The sequence below is a fragment of the Syngnathus leptorhynchus genome, unplaced genomic scaffold (genome assembly GCF_054491065.1).
Source record: "Syngnathus leptorhynchus isolate UIUO unplaced genomic scaffold, UIUO_Slep HiC_scaffold_428, whole genome shotgun sequence".
Classification (NCBI taxonomy): Eukaryota; Metazoa; Chordata; class Actinopteri; order Syngnathiformes; family Syngnathidae; genus Syngnathus; species Syngnathus leptorhynchus.
The window spans coordinates 12,501-30,000 of record NW_028232373.1 but is presented as its reverse complement, the minus strand read 5'-3'; positions in this window follow the sequence as shown (position 1 = coordinate 30,000).

The following is a 17,500-nucleotide window of genomic DNA, read 5'->3' as shown; positions in this document are numbered from 1 at the left end:
AGCTCCATAGCCCCGGAGCTCCATAGCTCCATAGCCCCAGAGCTCCATAGCTCCAGACTTCCATAGCCCCATACTTCCATAGCTCCATAGCTCCATAGCTCCATACTTCCATAGCTCCAGCCGCGGAGGGTGCTGGCTGGTGGCTCCATAGCTCCATACTTCCATACTTGCAGCCACGGAGTTGGCTAAAATTGCACTAAGTGCGAAAGCCCATTCATTTACAACGGCGTGTCCGCCAGGCGGCGACATTTCCCCGTTACCGGTGGCTGCGCGGCGGGTGAGTGACAGAGCTTATCCGAGCGGCTGGAACTCTGCGCCGGCGTGGTCGAGCGTGAGGCCCCGGCCCTTTGGCTGCCTGGTACCTAAAACACTTCCATTGATCCAGCCACGGAGGGTGCTGGCTGGTGGCTCCATAGCTCCATAGCTCCATAGCACCAGAGCTCCATAGCTCCATAGCACCAGAGCTCCATAGCTCCATAGCACCAGAGCTCCATAGCTCCATAGCACCAGAGCTCCATAGCACCAGAGCTCCATAGCTCCATAGCACCAGAGCTCCATAGCTCCATAGCACCAGAGCTCCATAGCTCCATAGCACCAGAGCTCCATAGCTCCATAGCACCAGAGCTCCATAGCTCCATAGCACCAGAGCTCCATAGCTCCATAGCTCCAGGGCTCCATAGCTCCATAGCTCCAGGGCTCCATAGCTCCAGGGCTCCAGGGCTCCATAGCTCCAGGGCTCCATAGCTCCAGGGCTCCAGGGCTCCATAGCTCCATACCTCCAGAGCTCCATACCTCCAGAGCTCCAGAGCTCCATAGCACCAGAGCTCCATGGCTTCAGAGCTCCATAGCACCATAGCTCCATACCTCCAGAGCTCCAGGGCTCCATAGCTCCATAGCTCCATAGCTCCATAGCTCCATACCTCCAGAGCTCCATAGCACCAGAGCTCCATGGCTCCATAGCTCCAGCCTGGGTGGCTGGTGGCTCCATAGCTCCATACTTCCATAGCTCCAGTCAGAGAGTTGGCGAAAATTGCACTAAGTGCGAAAGCCCATTCATTTACAAGGGCGTGTCCGCCAGGCGGCGACATTTCCCCGTTACCGGTGGCTGCGCGGCGGGTGAGTGACAGAGCTTATCCGAGCGGCTGGAACTCTGCGCCGGCGTGGTCGAGCGGCTGGCCTCGGTAGTTGAGGTACCAGGGGTGGGGCGGGGAGCTCCAGGCGGGTCTTGTGAGAGAGTGAAGCCGAGCGGCTGGAACTCTCGGCCGGCCTGGTCGAGCGGCTGGCCTCGGTAGTTGAGGTACCAGGGGCGGGCTGGGGAGCTCCAGGCGGGGCTTGTGAGAGAGTGAAGCCGAGCGGCTGGAACTCTGGGCCGGCCTGGTCGAGCGGCTGGCCTCGGTAGTTGAGGTACCAGGGGCGGGCTGGGGAGCTCCAGGCGGGGCTTGTGAGAGAGTGTAGCCGAGCGGCTGGAACTCTGGGCCGGCGTGGTTGAGCAGCATGCCCGCGGAGGTGGCTCTTCCATAGGCAGGGAGGGTGCTGGAGCTCCACACTTCCATAGGCAGGGAGGGTGCTGGAGCTCCACACTTCCATAGGCAGGGAGGGTGCTGGAGCTCCACACTTCCATAGGCAGGGAGGGTGCTGGAGCTCCACACTTCCATAGGCAGGGAGGGTGCTGGAGCTCCACACTTCCATAGGCAGGGAGGGTGCTGGAGCTCCACACTTCCATAGGCAGGGAGGGTGCTGGAGCTCCACACTTCCATAGGCAGGGAGGGTGCTGGAGCTCCACACTTCCATAGGCAGGGAGGGTGCTGGAGCTCCACACTTCCATAGGCAGGGAGGGTGCTGGAGCTCCACACTTCCATAGGCAGGGAGGGTGCTGGAGCTCCACACTTCCATAGGCAGGGAGGGTGCTGGAGCTCCACACTTCCATAGGCAGGGAGGGTGCTGGAGCTCCACACTTCCATAGGCAGGGAGGGTGCTGGAGCTCCACACTTCCATAGGCAGGGAGGGTGCTGGAACTCCACACTTCCATAGGCAGGGAGGGTGCTGGAGCTCCACACTTCCATAGGCAGGGAGGGTGCTGGAGCTCCACACTTCCATAGGCAGGGAGGGTGCTGGAGCTCCACACTTCCATAGGCAGGGAGGGTGCTGGAGCTCCACACTTCCATAGGCAGGGAGGGTGCTGGAGCTCCACACTTCCATAGGCAGGGAGGGTGCTGGAGCTCCACACTTCCATAGGCAGGGAGGGTGCTGGAGCTCCACACTTCCATAGGCAGGGAGGGTGCTGGAGCTCCACACTTCCATAGGCAGGGAGGGTGCTGGAGCTCCACACTTCCATAGGCAGGGAGGGTGCTGGAGCTCCACACTTCCATAGGCAGGGAGGGTGCTGGAGCTCCACACTTCCATAGGCAGGGAGGGTGCTGGAGCTCCACACTTCCATAGGCAGGGAGGGTGCTGGAGCTCCACACTTCCATAGGCAGGGAGGGTGCTGGAGCTCCACACTTCCATAGGCAGGGAGGGTGCTGGAGCTCCACACTTCCATAGGCAGGGAGGGTGCTGGAGCTCCACACTTCCATAGGCAGGGAGGGTGCTGGAGCTCCACACTTCCATAGGCAGGGAGGGTGCTGGAGCTCCACACTTCCATAGGCAGGGAGGGTGCTGGAGCTCCACACTTCCATAGGCAGGGAGGGTGCTGGAGCTCCACACTTCCGTAGGCAGGGAGGGTGCTGGAGCTCCACACTTCCGTAGGCAGGGAGGGTGCTGGAGCTCCACACTTCCGTAGGCAGGGAGGGTGCTGGAGCTCCACACTTCCGTAGGCAGGGAGGGTGCTGGAGCTCCACACTTCCATAGGCAGGGAGGGTGCTGGAGCTCCACACTTCCATAGGCAGGGAGGGTGCTGGAGCTCCACACTTCCATAGGCAGGGAGGGTGCTGGAGCTCCACACTTCCATAGGCAGGGAGGGTGCTGGAGCTCCACACTTCCATAGGCAGGGAGGGTGCTGGAGCTCCACACTTCCATAGGCAGGGAGGGTGCTGGAGCTCCACACTTCCATAGGCAGGGAGGGTGCTGGAGCTCCACACTTCCATAGGCAGGGAGGGTGCTGGAGCTCCACACTTCCATAGGCAGGGAGGGTGCTGGAGCTCCACACTTCCATAGGCAGGGAGGGTGCTGGAGCTCCACACTTCCATAGGCAGGGAGGGTGCTGGAGCTCCACACTTCCATAGGCAGGGAGGGTGCTGGAGCTCCACACTTCCATAGGCAGGGAGGGTGCTGGAGCTCCACACTTCCATAGGCAGGGAGGGTGCTGGAGCTCCACACTTCCATAGGCAGGGAGGGTGCTGGAGCTCCACACTTCCATAGGCAGGGAGGGTGCTGGAGCTCCACACTTCCATAGGCAGGGAGGGTGCTGGAGCTCCACACTTCCATAGGCAGGGAGGGTGCTGGAGCTCCACACTTCCATAGGCAGGGAGGGTGCTGGAGCTCCACACTTCCATAGGCAGGGAGGGTGCTGGAGCTCCACACTTCCATAGGCAGGGAGGGTGCTGGAGCTCCACACTTCCATAGGCAGGGAGGGTGCTGGAGCTCCACACTTCCATAGGCAGGGAGGGTGCTGGAGCTCCACACTTCCATAGGCAGGGAGGGTGCTGGAGCTCCACACTTCCATAGGCAGGGAGGGTGCTGGAGCTCCACACTTCCATAGGCAGGGAGGGTGCTGGAGCTCCACACTTCCATAGGCAGGGAGGGTGCTGGAGCTCCACACTTCCATAGGCAGGGAGGGTGCTGGAGCTCCACACTTCCATAGGCAGGGAGGGTGCTGGAGCTCCACACTTCCATAGGCAGGGAGGGTGCTGGAGCTCCACACTTCCATAGGCAGGGAGGGTGCTGGAGCTCCACACTTCCATAGGCAGGGAGGGTGCTGGAGCTCCACACTTCCATAGGCAGGGAGGGTGCTGGAGCTCCACACTTCCATAGGCAGGGAGGGTGCTGGAGCTCCACACTTCCATAGGCAGGGAGGGTGCTGGAGCTCCACACTTCCATAGGCAGGGAGGGTGCTGGAGCTCCACACTTCCATAGGCAGGGAGGGTGCTGGAGCTCCACACTTCCATAGGCAGGGAGGGTGCTGGAGCTCCACACTTCCATAGGCAGGGAGGGTGCTGGAGCTCCACACTTCCATAGGCAGGGAGGGTGCTGGAGCTCCACACTTCCATAGGCAGGGAGGGTGCTGGAGCTCCACACTTCCATAGGCAGGGAGGGTGCTGGAGCTCCACACTTCCATAGGCAGGGAGGGTGCTGGAGCTCCACACTTCCATAGGCAGGGAGGGTGCTGGAGCTCCACACTTCCATAGGCAGGGAGGGTGCTGGAGCTCCACACTTCCATAGGCAGGGAGGGTGCTGGAGCTCCACACTTCCATAGGCAGGGAGGGTGCTGGAGCTCCACACTTCCATAGGCAGGGAGGGTGCTGGAGCTCCACACTTCCATAGGCAGGGAGGGTGCTGGAGCTCCACACTTCCATAGGCAGGGAGGGTGCTGGAGCTCCACACTTCCATAGGCAGGGAGGGTGCTGGAGCTCCACATCCACACTTCCAGCCACTGCATGCTGGCACTTCCACCTTGCTTGCTAAGTCGGCGTGATCTTGCCCAAAAAGTCCCTCCTCACCTCCAGCTGGAAGTGGAAAAAAATCCTCCACCTGCTTGGCCGAGGTTCTGGAAGCCAGCAGCTCGCAGAATGTTGCCAAAGTTTCACTGGAAGGAAAAGAAAAGAGAAGACCGAGTGCGCATTTCACCTACCGCCGAATGTCCACAAGAGGGAAGTGTCACTCCGTCGCAGAATCTGCGCCGACGCACTCGGCACCCTTCGAATTTATGGTGCCGGTGCGGGTGTTCTGGGTGCAAAAAGGCCGCCCAAGTGGTAGAAAAAAATCAGACTTCGTCTCTTAGGTCGAAATTAATGCCAAGTTTTGAAATGCGCTGGCAGGGGTGGACCAGGGCCCGTTAGAAGTGCTTAGCCGAGGTCCTGGAAGCCTAACCCGGCGTGATCTTGTGCAAAAAGCCGCTGCTGAGCTCCAGCTGGAAGTGTAAAAAGAACCGGGCTGGATCAAAAAAAGAACCGGGCGGCCCTTTAAAATTGCTTAGCCGAGGTCCTGGAACCCTAACCCGGCGTGATCTTGTGCAAAAAGCCGCTGCTGAGCTCCAGCTGGAAGTGTAAAAAGAACCGGGCTGGTTCAAAAAAAGAACCGGGCGACCCGTTAGAAGTGCTTAGCCGAGGTCCTGGAAGCCTAACCCGGCGTGATCTTGTGCAAAAAGCCGCTGCTGAGCTCCAGCTGGAAGTGGAAAAAGAACCGGGCTGGATCAAAAAAGAACCGGGCGACCCGTTAAAATTGCTTAGCCGAGGTCCTGGAAGCCTAACACGGCGTGATCTTGTGCAAAAAGCCGCTCCCGAGCTCCAGCTGGAAGTGTAAAAAGAACCAGGCTGGATAAAAAAAAGAACCGGGCTGGATAAAAAAAAAGAACCGGGCGGCCCGTTAAAATTGCTTAGCCGAGGTCCTGGAAGCCTAACCCGGCGTGATCTTGTGCAAAAAGCCGCTCCCGAGCTCCAGCTGGAAGTGTAAAAAGAACCGGGCTGGATAAAAAAAGAACCGGGCTGGATCAAAAAAGAACCGGGCGACCCGTTAAAATTGCTTAGCCGAGGTCCTGGAAGCCTAACACGGCGTGTTCTTGTGCAAAAAGCCGCTCCCAAGCTCCAGCTGGAAGTGTAAAAAGAACCGGGCTGGATAAAAAAAAGAACCGGGCTGGATCAAAAAAGAACCGGGCGACCCGTTAAAATTGCTTAGCCGAGGTCCTGGAAGCCTAACACGGCGTGATCTTGTGCAAAAAGCCGCTCCCGAGCTCCAGCTGGAAGTGTAAAAAGAACCGGGCTGGATAAAAAAAGAACCGGGCTGGATAAAAAAAAGAACCGGGCGACCCGTTAAAATTGCTTAGCCGAGGTCCTGGAAGCCTAACACGGCGTGTTCTTGTGCAAAAAGCCGCTCCCGAGCTCCAGCTGGAAGTGTAAAAAGAACCAGGCTGGATAAAAAAAAGAACCGGGCTGGATCAAAAAAGAACCGGGCGACCCGTTAAAATTGCTTAGCCGAGGTCCTGGAAGCCTAACACGGCGTGATCTTGTGCAAAAAGCCGCTCCCGAGCTCCAGCTGGAAGTGTAAAAAGAACCAGGCTGGATAAAAAAAAGAACCGGGCTGGATAAAAAAAAAGAACCGGGTGGCCCGTTAAAATTGCTTAGCCGAGGTCCTGGAAGCCTAACCCGGCGTGATCTTGTGCAAAAAGCCGCTCCCGAGCTCCAGCTGGAAGTGTAAAAAGAACCGGGCTGGATAAAAAAAGAACCGGGCTGGATCAAAAAAGAACCGGGCGACCCGTTAAAATTGCTTAGCCGAGGTCCTGGAAGCCTAACACGGCGTGTTCTTGTGCAAAAAGCCGCTCCCAAGCTCCAGCTGGAAGTGTAAAAAGAACCGGGCTGGATAAAAAAAAGAACCGGGCTGGATCAAAAAAGAACCGGGCGACCCGTTAAAATTGCTTAGCCGAGGTCCTGGAAGCCTAACACGGCGTGATCTTGTGCAAAAAGCCGCTCCCGAGCTCCAGCTGGAAGTGTAAAAAGAACCGGGCTGGATAAAAAAAGAACCGGGCTGGATAAAAAAAAGAACCGGGCGACCCGTTAAAATTGCTTAGCCGAGGTCCTGGAAGCCTAACACGGCGTGTTCTTGTGCAAAAAGCCGCTCCCGAGCTCCAGCTGGAAGTGTAAAAAGAACCAGGCTGGATAAAAAAAAGAACCGGGCTGGATCAAAAAAGAACCGGGCGACCCGTTAAAATTGCTTAGCCGAGGTCCTGGAAGCCTAACACGGCGTGATCTTGTGCAAAAAGCCGCTCCCGAGCTCCAGCTGGAAGTGTAAAAAGAACCGGGCTGGATAAAAAAAAAGAACCGGGCTGGTTCAAAAAAGAACCGGGCAACCCGTTAAAATTGCTTAGCCGAGGTCCTGGAAGCCTAACCCGGCGTGATCTTGCCCGAAAGTCGGCCTCTATACTTCCATTTTAGGTACCAGGGGCTATTAGTGTACTTGGTCCCACTAGTCAGTGTACTCATCCAGTTACCCCCCGTTTTCCAAAACACCATCGGCACGTATAAGGGGGGGACTCTTGAGAGAGATGAGGTATATGGCAGCGCAACACCAATCCGCTCCGCGCTGGTTCCCATGTCGGCTACGGATGAATAAAACCAGCCTGTCCCCCCTGGAGCTCACGAGACACGGAATTTTTTCTAAGTGCCAACGGCTCTTCCGAGCAAACGTGTCCGCTCCGGCTGGTTCCCCCGTCGGCCTCGAATGACGAAAAATGCCGGTCTCCGCCCGGAGCTCATGACAAACGAAAAATTTTCTAAGTGCCAACGGCACTAGCGAGCGAATGTGTCCGCTCGGCGCTGGTTCCCGGGTCGAACCCGGAAGACGAAAAACGCCGCTCTCCGCCCGGAGCTCATGACAAACGAAAAATTTTCTAAGTGCCAACGGCACTAGCGAGCGAATGTGTCCGCTCGGCGCTGGTTCCCGGGTCGAACCCGGAAGACGAAAAACGCCGCTCTCCGCCCGGAGCTCATGACAAACGAAAAATTTTCTAAGTGCCAACGGCACTAGCGAGCGAATGTGTCCGCTCGGCGCTGGTTCCCGGGTCGAACCCGGAAGACGAAAAACGCCGCTCTCCGCCCGGAGCTCATGACAAACGAAAAATTTTCTAAGTGCCAACGGCACTAGCGAGCGAATGTGTCCGCTCGGCGCTGGTTCCCGGGTCGAACCCGGAAGACGAAAAACGCCGCTCTCCGCCCGGAGCTCATGACAAACGAAAAATTTTCTAAGTGCCAACGGCACTAGCGAGCGAATGTGTCCGCTCGGCGCTGGTTCCCGGGTCGAACCCGGAAGACAAAAAACGCCGGTCTCCGCCCGGAGCTCATGACAAACGAAAAATTTTCTAAGTGCCAACGGCACTAGCGAGCGAATGTGTCCGCTCGGCGCTGGTTCCCGGGTCGAACCCGGAAGACGAAAAACGCCGCTCTCCGCCCGGAGCTCATGACAAACGAAAAATTTTCTAAGTGCCAACGGCACTTGCGAGCGAATGTGTCCGCTCGGCGCTGGTTCCCGGGTCGGACCCGGAAGACGAAAAACGCCGGTCTCCGCCCGGAGCTCATGACAAACGAAAAATTTTCTAAGTGCCAACGGCACTAGCGAGCGAATGTGTCCGCTCGGCGCTGGTTCCCGGGTCGGACCCGGAAGACGAAAAACGCCGGTCCTCGCCTGGAGGTCCCAGCAAAATCGGCGAAAAAACGACTAAGTGTCAACTTTCGAAAAAACGACTAAGTGCCCACGGCTCTGCGGGGCTTGTGAGTCCGCCCCGCGCCGGTTCGGTGGTCGGCCTCAAAAAGCAAAAAATCAGCCTCTCTCCCTGGAGCTCACCTCGAGGTACCAGGGGGTGAGGTACCCGGGCTAAGGTGCAGTACCTTTTTTGGTCTTCAGGTGCGCCAGAGTACAATGAAATGGTCCCAGTAGTCAGTGTACTCATCGACTTTCCCCCCGTTTTCCAAAGCACCTCGTTTACGAGTATGGAGGAGATGGTGCTGGTCTCCCCACGGCGTCGGACACGCCGTCCTCGACAGCACAAGGTCGGATAGAAGACCTGGAAAGCGCCGTGGCACGCGCTGGAGGTGGGCACTTTGGCGAAAAAACGACTAAGTGTCAACTTTCGAAAAAACGACTAAGTGTCAACTTTCGAAAAAACGGCTAAGTGTCAACTTTCGAAAAAACGACTAAGTGTCACCTCTCTGAAAAAATGGCAAAGTGTCGCCTCTCTGAAATTTTTCTAAGTGCCCACGGCTCTGCGGGCTCGTGCATCCGAGCCGCGCCGGTTCTGCAACCGGCCTAGAATGACGAAAAATAACGGTCTCCTCCTGGAGCTCACAGCCAATTGTGGCGAAAAAGTGGCAAAGTGCCCACGGCCCTGCCGAGCTTTGGCGTCCGCTCAGCGCCGGTGCCGCAGTCGGCCTCGAATGACGAAAAATGACGGTCTCCTCCTGGAGCTCACAGCCAACTTGGCAAAAAGTTTCTAAGTGCCCACGGCCCTGCCGAGCTTTGGCGTCCGCCCAGCGCCGGTTCCGCAGTCGGCCTCGAATGACGAAAAATAACGGTCTCCTCCTGGAGCTCACAGCCAACTTGGCAAAAAGTTTCTAAGTGCCCACGGCCCTGCCGAGCTTTGGCGTCCGCTCAGCGCCGGTGCCGCAGTCGGCCTCGAATGACGAAAAATGACGGTCTCCTCCTGGAGCTCACAGCCAACTTGGCAAAAAGTTTCTAAGTGCCCACGGCCCTGCCGAGCTTTGGCGTCCGCCCAGCGCCGGTTCCGCAGTCGGCCTCGAATGACGAAAAATAACGGTCTCCTCCTGGAGCTCACAGCCAACTTGGCAAAAAGTTTCTAAGTGCCCACGGCCCTGCCGAGCTTTGGCGTCCGCCCAGCGCCGGTTCCGCAGTCGGCCTCGAATGACGAAAAATAACGGTCTCCTCCTGGAGCTCACAGCCAACTTGGCAAAAAGTTTCTAAGTGCCCACGGCCCTGCCGAGCTTTGGCGTCCGCCCAGCGCCGGTTCCGCAGTCGGCCTCGAATGACGAAAAATAACGGTCTCCTCCTGGAGCTCACAGCCAACTTGGCAAAAAGTTTCTAAGTGCCCACGGCCCTGCCGAGCTTTGGCGTCCGCTCAGCGCCGGTTCCGCAGTCGGCCTCGAATGACGAAAAATGACGGTCTCCTCCTGGAGCTCACAGCCAACTTGGCAAAAAGTTTCTAAGTGCCCACGGCCCTGCCGAGCTTTGGCGTCCGCCCAGCGCCGGTTCCGCAGTCGGCCTCGAATGACGAAAAATAACGGTCTCCTCCTGGAGCTCACAGCCAACTTGGCAAAAAGTTTCTAAGTGCCCACGGCCCTGCCGAGCTTTGGCGTCCGCCCAGCGCCGGTTCCGCAGTCGGCCTCGAATGACGAAAAATAACGGTCTCCTCCTGGAGCTCACAGCCAACTTGGCAAAAAGTTTCTAAGTGCCCACGGCCCTGCCGAGCTTTGGCGTCCGCTCAGCGCCGGTGCCGCAGTCGGCCTCGAATGACGAAAAATGACGGTCTCCTCCTGGAGCTCACAGCCAACTTGGCAAAAAGTTTCTAAGTGCCCACGGCCCTGCCGAGCTTTGGCATCCGCCCAGCGCCGGTTCCGCAGTCGGCCTCGAATGACGAAAAATAACGGTCTCCTCCTGGAGCTCACAGCCAACTTGGCAAAAAGTTTCTAAGTGCCCACGGCCCTGCCGAGCTTTGGCGTCCGCCCAGCGCCGGTTCCGCAGTCGGCCTCGAATGACGAAAAATAACGGTCTCCTCCTGGAGCTCACAGCCAACTTGGCAAAAAGTTTCTAAGTGCCCACGGCCCTGCCGAGCTTTGGCATCCGCCCAGCGCCGGTTCCGCAGTCGGCCTCGAATGACGAAAAATGACGGTCTCCTCCTGGAGCTCACAGCCAACTTGGCAAAAAGTTTCTAAGTGCCCACGGCCCTGCCGAGCTTTGGCGTCCGCCCAGCGCCGGTTCCGCAGTCGGCCTCGAATGACGAAAAATAACGGTCTCCTCCTGGAGCTCACAGCCAACTTGGCAAAAAGTTTCTAAGTGCCCACGGCCCTGCCGAGCTTTGGCGTCCGCTCAGCGCCGGTGCCGCAGTCGGCCTCGAATGACGAAAAATGACGGTCTCCTCCTGGAGCTCACAGCCAACTTGGCAAAAAGTTTCTAAGTGCCCACGGCCCTGCCGAGCTTTGGCGTCCGCCCAGCGCCGGTTCCGCAGTCGGCCTCGAATGACGAAAAATAACGGTCTCCTCCTGGAGCTCACAGCCAACTTGGCAAAAAGTTTCTAAGTGCCCACGGCCCTGCCGAGCTTTGGCGTCCGCCCAGCGCCGGTTCCGCAGTCGGCCTCGAATGACGAAAAATAACGGTCTCCTCCTGGAGCTCACAGCCAACTTGGCAAAAAGTTTCTAAGTGTCACATCTGTGAAAAAACGACTAAGTGTCAACTTTCGAAAAAACGGCTAAGTGTCAACTTTCGAAAAAACGGCAAAGTGTCACATCTCTGAAAAAACGGCTAAGTGTCGACTTTCGAAAAAACGGCTAAGTGTCAACTTTCGAAAAAACGGCAAAGTGTCACATCTCTGAAAAAACGGCTAAGTGTCACATCTCTGAAAAAACGGCTAAGTGTCACATCTCTGAAAAAACGGCTAAGTGTCGCCTCTCTGAAAAAACGGCAAAGTGTCAACTTTCGAAAAAACGACAGAGTGTCGCCTCTCTGAAAAAACGACTAAGTGTCGACTCTGAGAAAATGGCAAAGTGCCCACGGCTCTGCGGGCTCGTGCATCCGACCCGCGCCGGTTCCCCAGCCGGCCTGATATAAGGCAAAACCAGCCTCTCCGCCTGGAGCTCAGAGCCAACTTGGCGAATATTTTCTAAGTGCCCACGGCTCTGCGTGGCTACGGCGTCTGCCCAGCGCCGGTTCCTGGGTCGAACCCCGAGGACGAGGAATGCCGGTCTCCGCCTGGAGGTCCCAGCTTAATCGGCGAAAATTTTCTAAGTGCCCACGGCTCTGCCGGGCTCGTGCATCCGACCCGCGCCGGTTCCCCAGCCGGCCTGAAATAAGGCAAAACCAGGCTCTCCCCCTGGAGCTCAGAGCCAATTGTGGCGAAAAAACGACTAAGTGTCAACTTTCGAAAAAACGACTAAGTGTCAACTTTCCAAAAAAACGGCTAAGTGTCGACTTTCGAAAAAACGGCTAAGTGTCAACTTTCGAAAAAACGACTAAGTGTCGCCTCTGAAAAAACGACTAAGTGTCGCCTCTCTGAAAAAACGACTAAGTGCCCACGGCTCTGCGGGGCTTGTGAGTCCGCCCCGCGCCGGTTCGGCGGTCGGCCTCAAAAAGCGAAAAATCAGCCTCTCTCCCTGGAGCTCACCAAAAATTTGTCGAAATTTTTCTAAGTTCTCCTCGAGGTACCAGGGGGTGAGGTACCCGGGCTAAGGTGCAGTACCTTTTTTGGTCTTCAGGTGCGCCAGAGTACAATGAAATGGTCCCAGTAGTCAGTGTACTCATCGACTTTCCCCCCGTTTTCCAAAGCACCCCGTTTACGAATATGGAGGAGATGGTGCTGGTCTCCCCACGGCGTCGGACACGCCGTCCTCGACAGCACAAGGTCGGATAGAAGACCTGAAAAGCGCCGTGGCACGCGCTGGAGGTGTCACTGTGGCGAAAAAGTGACTAAGTGTCAACTTTCGAAAAAACGGCTAAGTGTCAACTTTCGAAAAAACGGCTAAGTGTCAACTTTCGAAAAAACGGCTAAGTGTCACCTCTCTGAAAAAACGGCAAAGTGTCAACTTTCGAAAAAACGACTAAGTGTCAACTTTCGAAAAAACGACTAAGTGTCACCTCTCTGAAAAAATGGCAAAGTGTCAACTGCGAATGTGGTGGTGCATGGAAGGAAGTGGAGGACGGCCGCCTCCTTAAACACAGGCCGGAGAGGAGCGTCAGGGCCAGGCTCCTCAAACATGGACCGAGTGTCGCCCTTAACACAGACCAAGGGGAGGACGGCCGCCTCCTTAAACACAGGCCGGAGAGGAGCGTCAGGGCCAGGCTCCTCAAACATGGACCGAGTGTCGCCCTTAACACAGACCAAGGGGAGGACGGCCGCCTCCTTAAACACAGGCCGGAGAGGAGCGTCAGGGCCAGGCTCCTCAAACATGGACCGAGTGTCGCCCTTAACACAGACCAAGGGGAGGACGGCCGCCTCCTTAAACACAGGCCGGAGAGGAGCGTCAGGGCCAGGCTCCTCAAACATGGACCGAGTGTCGCCCTTAACACAGACCAAGGGGAGGACGGCCGCCTCCTTAAACACAGGCCGGAGAGGAGCGTCAGGGCCAGGCTCCTCAAACATGGACCGAGTGTCGCCCTTAACACAGACCAAGGGGAGGACGGCCGCCTCCTTAAACACAGGCCGGAGAGGAGCGTCAGGGCCAGGCTCCTCAAACATGGACCGAGTGTCGCCCTTAACACAGACCAAGGGGAGGACGGCCGCCTCCTTAAACACAGGCCGGAGAGGAGCGTCAGGGCCAGGCTCCTCAAACATGGACCGAGTGTCGCCCTTAACACAGACCAAGGGGAGGACGGCCGCCTCCTTAAACACAGGCCGGAGAGGAGCGTCAGGGCCAGGCTCCTCAAACATGGACAGAGTGTCGCCCTTAACACAGACCAAGGGGAGGACGGCCGCCTCCCTAAACACAGGCCGGAGAGGAGCGTCAGGGCCAGGCTCCTCAAACATGGACCGAGTGTCGCCCTTAACACAGACCAAGGGGAGGACGGCCGCCTCCTTAAACACAGGCCGGAGAGGAGCGTCAGGGCCAGGCTCCTCAAACATGGACCGAGTGTCGCCCTTAACACAGACCAAGGGGAGGACGGCCGCCTCCTTAAACACAGGCCGGAGAGGAGCGTCAGGGCCAGGCTCCTCAAACATGGACCGAGTGTCGCCCTTAACACAGACCAAGCGGAGGACGGCCGCCTCCCTAAATACAGGCCGAACCGGAGCGCGAGTGTCGCTCCTTAAACACGGACCGAGTGGAGGACGGCCGCCTCCTTAAACACAGGCCGAACAAAATGACACAAAGTGTCAACTGCGAATGTTGTCCATCCAAGGAAGGAGCGTGATGCCCGGCCGGCTCCTTAAACACAGGCCGAGAGTCGCCCCGGACGGTCCGCCTCGCGGCGCCCGTCTGCTCGGATAAAATGACACAAAGTGTCAACTACGAATGTTGTCCATCCAAGGAGGGAGCGTGATGCCCGGCCGGCTCCGAAAACACAGGCCGAGAGTCGCCCCGGACGGTCCGCCTCGCGGCGCCCGTCTGCTCGGATAAAATGACACAAAGTGTCAACTGCGAATGTTGTCCATCCAAGGAAGGAGCGTGATGCCCGGCCGGCTCCTTAAACACAGGCCGAGAGTCGCCCCGGACGGTCCGCCTCGCGGCGCCCGCCCGCTCGGATAAAATGACACAAAGTGTCAACTACGAATGTTGTCCATCCAAGGAAGGAGCGTGATGCCCGGCCGGCTCCTTAAACACAGGCCGAGAGTCGCCCCGGACGGTCGCCTCGCGGCGCCCGTCTGCTCGGATAAAATGACACAAAGTGTCAACTACGAATGTTGTCCATCCAAGGAGGGAGCGTGATGCCCGGCCGGCTCCGAAAACACAGGCCGAGAGTCGCCCCGGACGGTCCGCCTCGCGGCGCCCGTCTGCTCGGATAAAATGACACAAAGTGTCAACTGCGAATGTTGTCCATCCAAGGAAGGAGCGTGATGCCCGGCCGGCTCCTTAAACACAGGCCGAGAGTCGCCCCGGACGGTCCGCCTCGCGGCGCCCGTCTGCTCGGATAAAATGACACAAAGTGTCAACTACGAATGTTGTCCATCCAAGGAGGGAGCGTGATGCCCGGCCGGCTCCGAAAACACAGGCCGAGAGTCGCCCCGGACGGTCCGCCTCGCGGCGCCCGTCTGCTCGGATAAAATGACACAAAGTGTCAACTGCGAATGTTGTCCATCCAAGGAAGGAGCGTGATGCCCGGCCGGCTCCTTAAATACAGGCCGAGAGTCGCCCCGGACGGTCCGCCTCGCGGCGCCCGCCCGCTCGGATAAAATGACACAAAGTGTCAACTACGAATGTTGTCCATCCAAGGAAGGAGCGTGATGCCCGGCCGGCTCCTTAAACACAGGCCGAGAGTCGCCCCGGACGGTCGCCTCGCGGCGCCCGTCTGCTCGGATAAAATGACACAAAGTGTCAACTACGAATGTTGTCCATCCAAGGAGGGAGCGTGATGCCCGGCCGGCTCCGAAAACACAGGCCGAGAGTCGCCCCGGACGGTCCGCCTCGCGGCGCCCGTCTGCTCGGATAAAATGACACAAAGTGTCAACTGCGAATGTTGTCCATCCAAGGAAGGAGCGTGATGCCCGGCCGGCTCCTTAAACACAGGCCGAGAGTCGCCCCGGACGGTCGCCTCGCGGCGCCCGTCTGCTCGGATAAAATGACACAAAGTGTCAACTACGAATGTTGTCCATCCAAGGAGGGAGCGTGATGCCCGGCCGGCTCCGAAAACACAGGCCGAGAGTCGCCCCGGACGGTCCGCCTCGCGGCGCCCGTCTGCTCGGATAAAATGACACAAAGTGTCAACTGCGAATGTTGTCCATCCAAGGAAGGAGCGTGATGCCCGGCCGGCTCCTTAAACACAGGCCGAGAGTCGCCCCGGACGGTCCGCCTCGCGGCGCCCGTCTGCTCGGATAAAATGACACAAAGTGTCAACTACGAATGTTGTCCATCCAAGGAGGGAGCGTGATGCCCGGCCGGCTCCGAAAACACAGGCCGAGAGTCGCCCCGGACGGTCCGCCTCGCGGCGCCCGTCTGCTCGGATAAAATGACACAAAGTGTCAACTGCGAATGTTGTCCATCCAAGGAAGGAGCGTGATGCCCGGCCGGCTCCTTAAATACAGGCCGAGAGTCGCCCCGGACGGTCCGCCTCGCGGCGCCCGCCCGCTCGGATAAAATGACACAAAGTGTCAACTACGAATGTTGTCCATCCAAGGAAGGAGCGTGATGCCCGGCCGGCTCCTTAAACACAGGCCGAGAGTCGCCCCGGACGGTCGCCTCGCGGCGCCCGTCTGCTCGGATAAATGACACAAAGTGTCAACTACGAATGTTGTCCATCCAAGGAGGGAGCGTGATGCCCGGCCGGCTCCGAAAACACAGGCCGAGAGTCGCCCCGGACGGTCCGCCTCGCGGCGCCCGTCCGCTCGGATAAAATGACACAAAGTGTCAACTACGAATGTTGTCCATCCAAGGAGGGAGCGTGAGGCCCGGCCGGCTCCGAAAACACAGGCCGAGAGTCGCCCCGGACGGTCCGCCTCTCGAGGCGCCCGCCCGCTCGGATAAAATGACACAAAGTGTCAACTACGAATGTTGTCCATCCAAGGAGGGAGCGTGATGCCCGGCCGGCTCCGAAAACACAGGCCGAGATTCGACCCCGGACGGGCCGTCTTCTCCCGGCGCCCGCCCGCGTACGCCCCCCATCCCCGGTCGCCCGTCTGCTCCCGGTGGGCCTCCGAGTACCCCCTCACCCAACTGACCGACTGGCACTCATGACCCGCCTTGGTAGGGCCTCCATCGGCCTCGGCTCGTCCGACGTCGGGTGGACGGTTCCTACCCACTGCGGGTCGCACTCTAGCGCCCCGGCCGCTGCGTGAGCGTGCGCTCCCCGCGCCGCCCCGCAGGCCCCGGCGCGACCGTACTGCGGCGAGACCGAGACGACCCGGTTTGGCATCCATCCCACCTAGCCACGATCCACGGAGGCCGAGCGAGCGGCTGAGTGTCGGGCGCCGCGCGTGCGAGCGTCCGCCGGCCGCGCCGGTCCTTCCGCGAATGTCGTTTCTCAAACCCTCCGGCTTGATAGCGGCGGCACCACGGGAAGCCGTCCACACACACCGTCCGACCTCTATCCGAAAAGCCTTCCCGACCAACCGCGGTCGCGGGGGCGTCTGTCGCTCCGCATCGGGGGGCGTATGGCTTCCGCGCTACGCGCTGCGGGCTCGGGGGGGGCCGCAACGGCTGAGTCTGACTCGGCCGGGGCGCAGCTTCCCTCCCGGCAGTCAGCAATAGTGCCGATCGCGCCTGCCACCAGCCCCCTCCCCGACGGGTTCGTCGGCGCCGGCTGGCCGCCGTCCGCCTTCGTTCCCCGAGGGTTCCCAACCAGCGCCGATCCAACTCCGCATCCTGGCCGCACGCAGTGCGTGCCTCGCGCGGGTAAGTCGCCGGCGCAGCGCCGCAGCTCCCGACCCCCGCGTACGGGAATAGTTGAGGGCCTCAGCGGGCCGCACCGACCGAGTCCGACTCGGGCCGGGGCGCAGATTCCCGCTTGGGTGACCGAACGTTCTCTGCTCGGGCCGGAGGGCCGACGCCCGTCCCCCCCCGTCGTCCCCCACGGACCGCCTCCGAGGCCACTTCGCACGGCTCATCCTCGGCTCCCTACCAATGCTTAATCGATGGGGCCGCCCGGCCGGATTCGCGCCCCCCTGTCCACCGCGAGTCTCCCAGACTAACCCGCCGAGTTACCGCCCAGCTCGCCTTAACCTTGCACTCGCTCTGCCAAACGGTCGTGTAGTCGGCGTGGCCGTCCTACGGGTCGCCCTCCGGCCCCAAACGCGCGGCGGGATAGCGGCAAGGCGGCGGCGGCGGCCAGCGGCGTCGGGGCGCTCGCACCGGAGAAGAGGCGTCTTACGAGGCCGGGCGCAGCTCCCTCTCGTTTACTTGCTGAGTAGCGGCGCTCGAAGGTTCCGCGGCGAGCGCGGCTCAACCCACCGAACGTCCCCCTGCAGCGGGCTCCATCGAAGGGC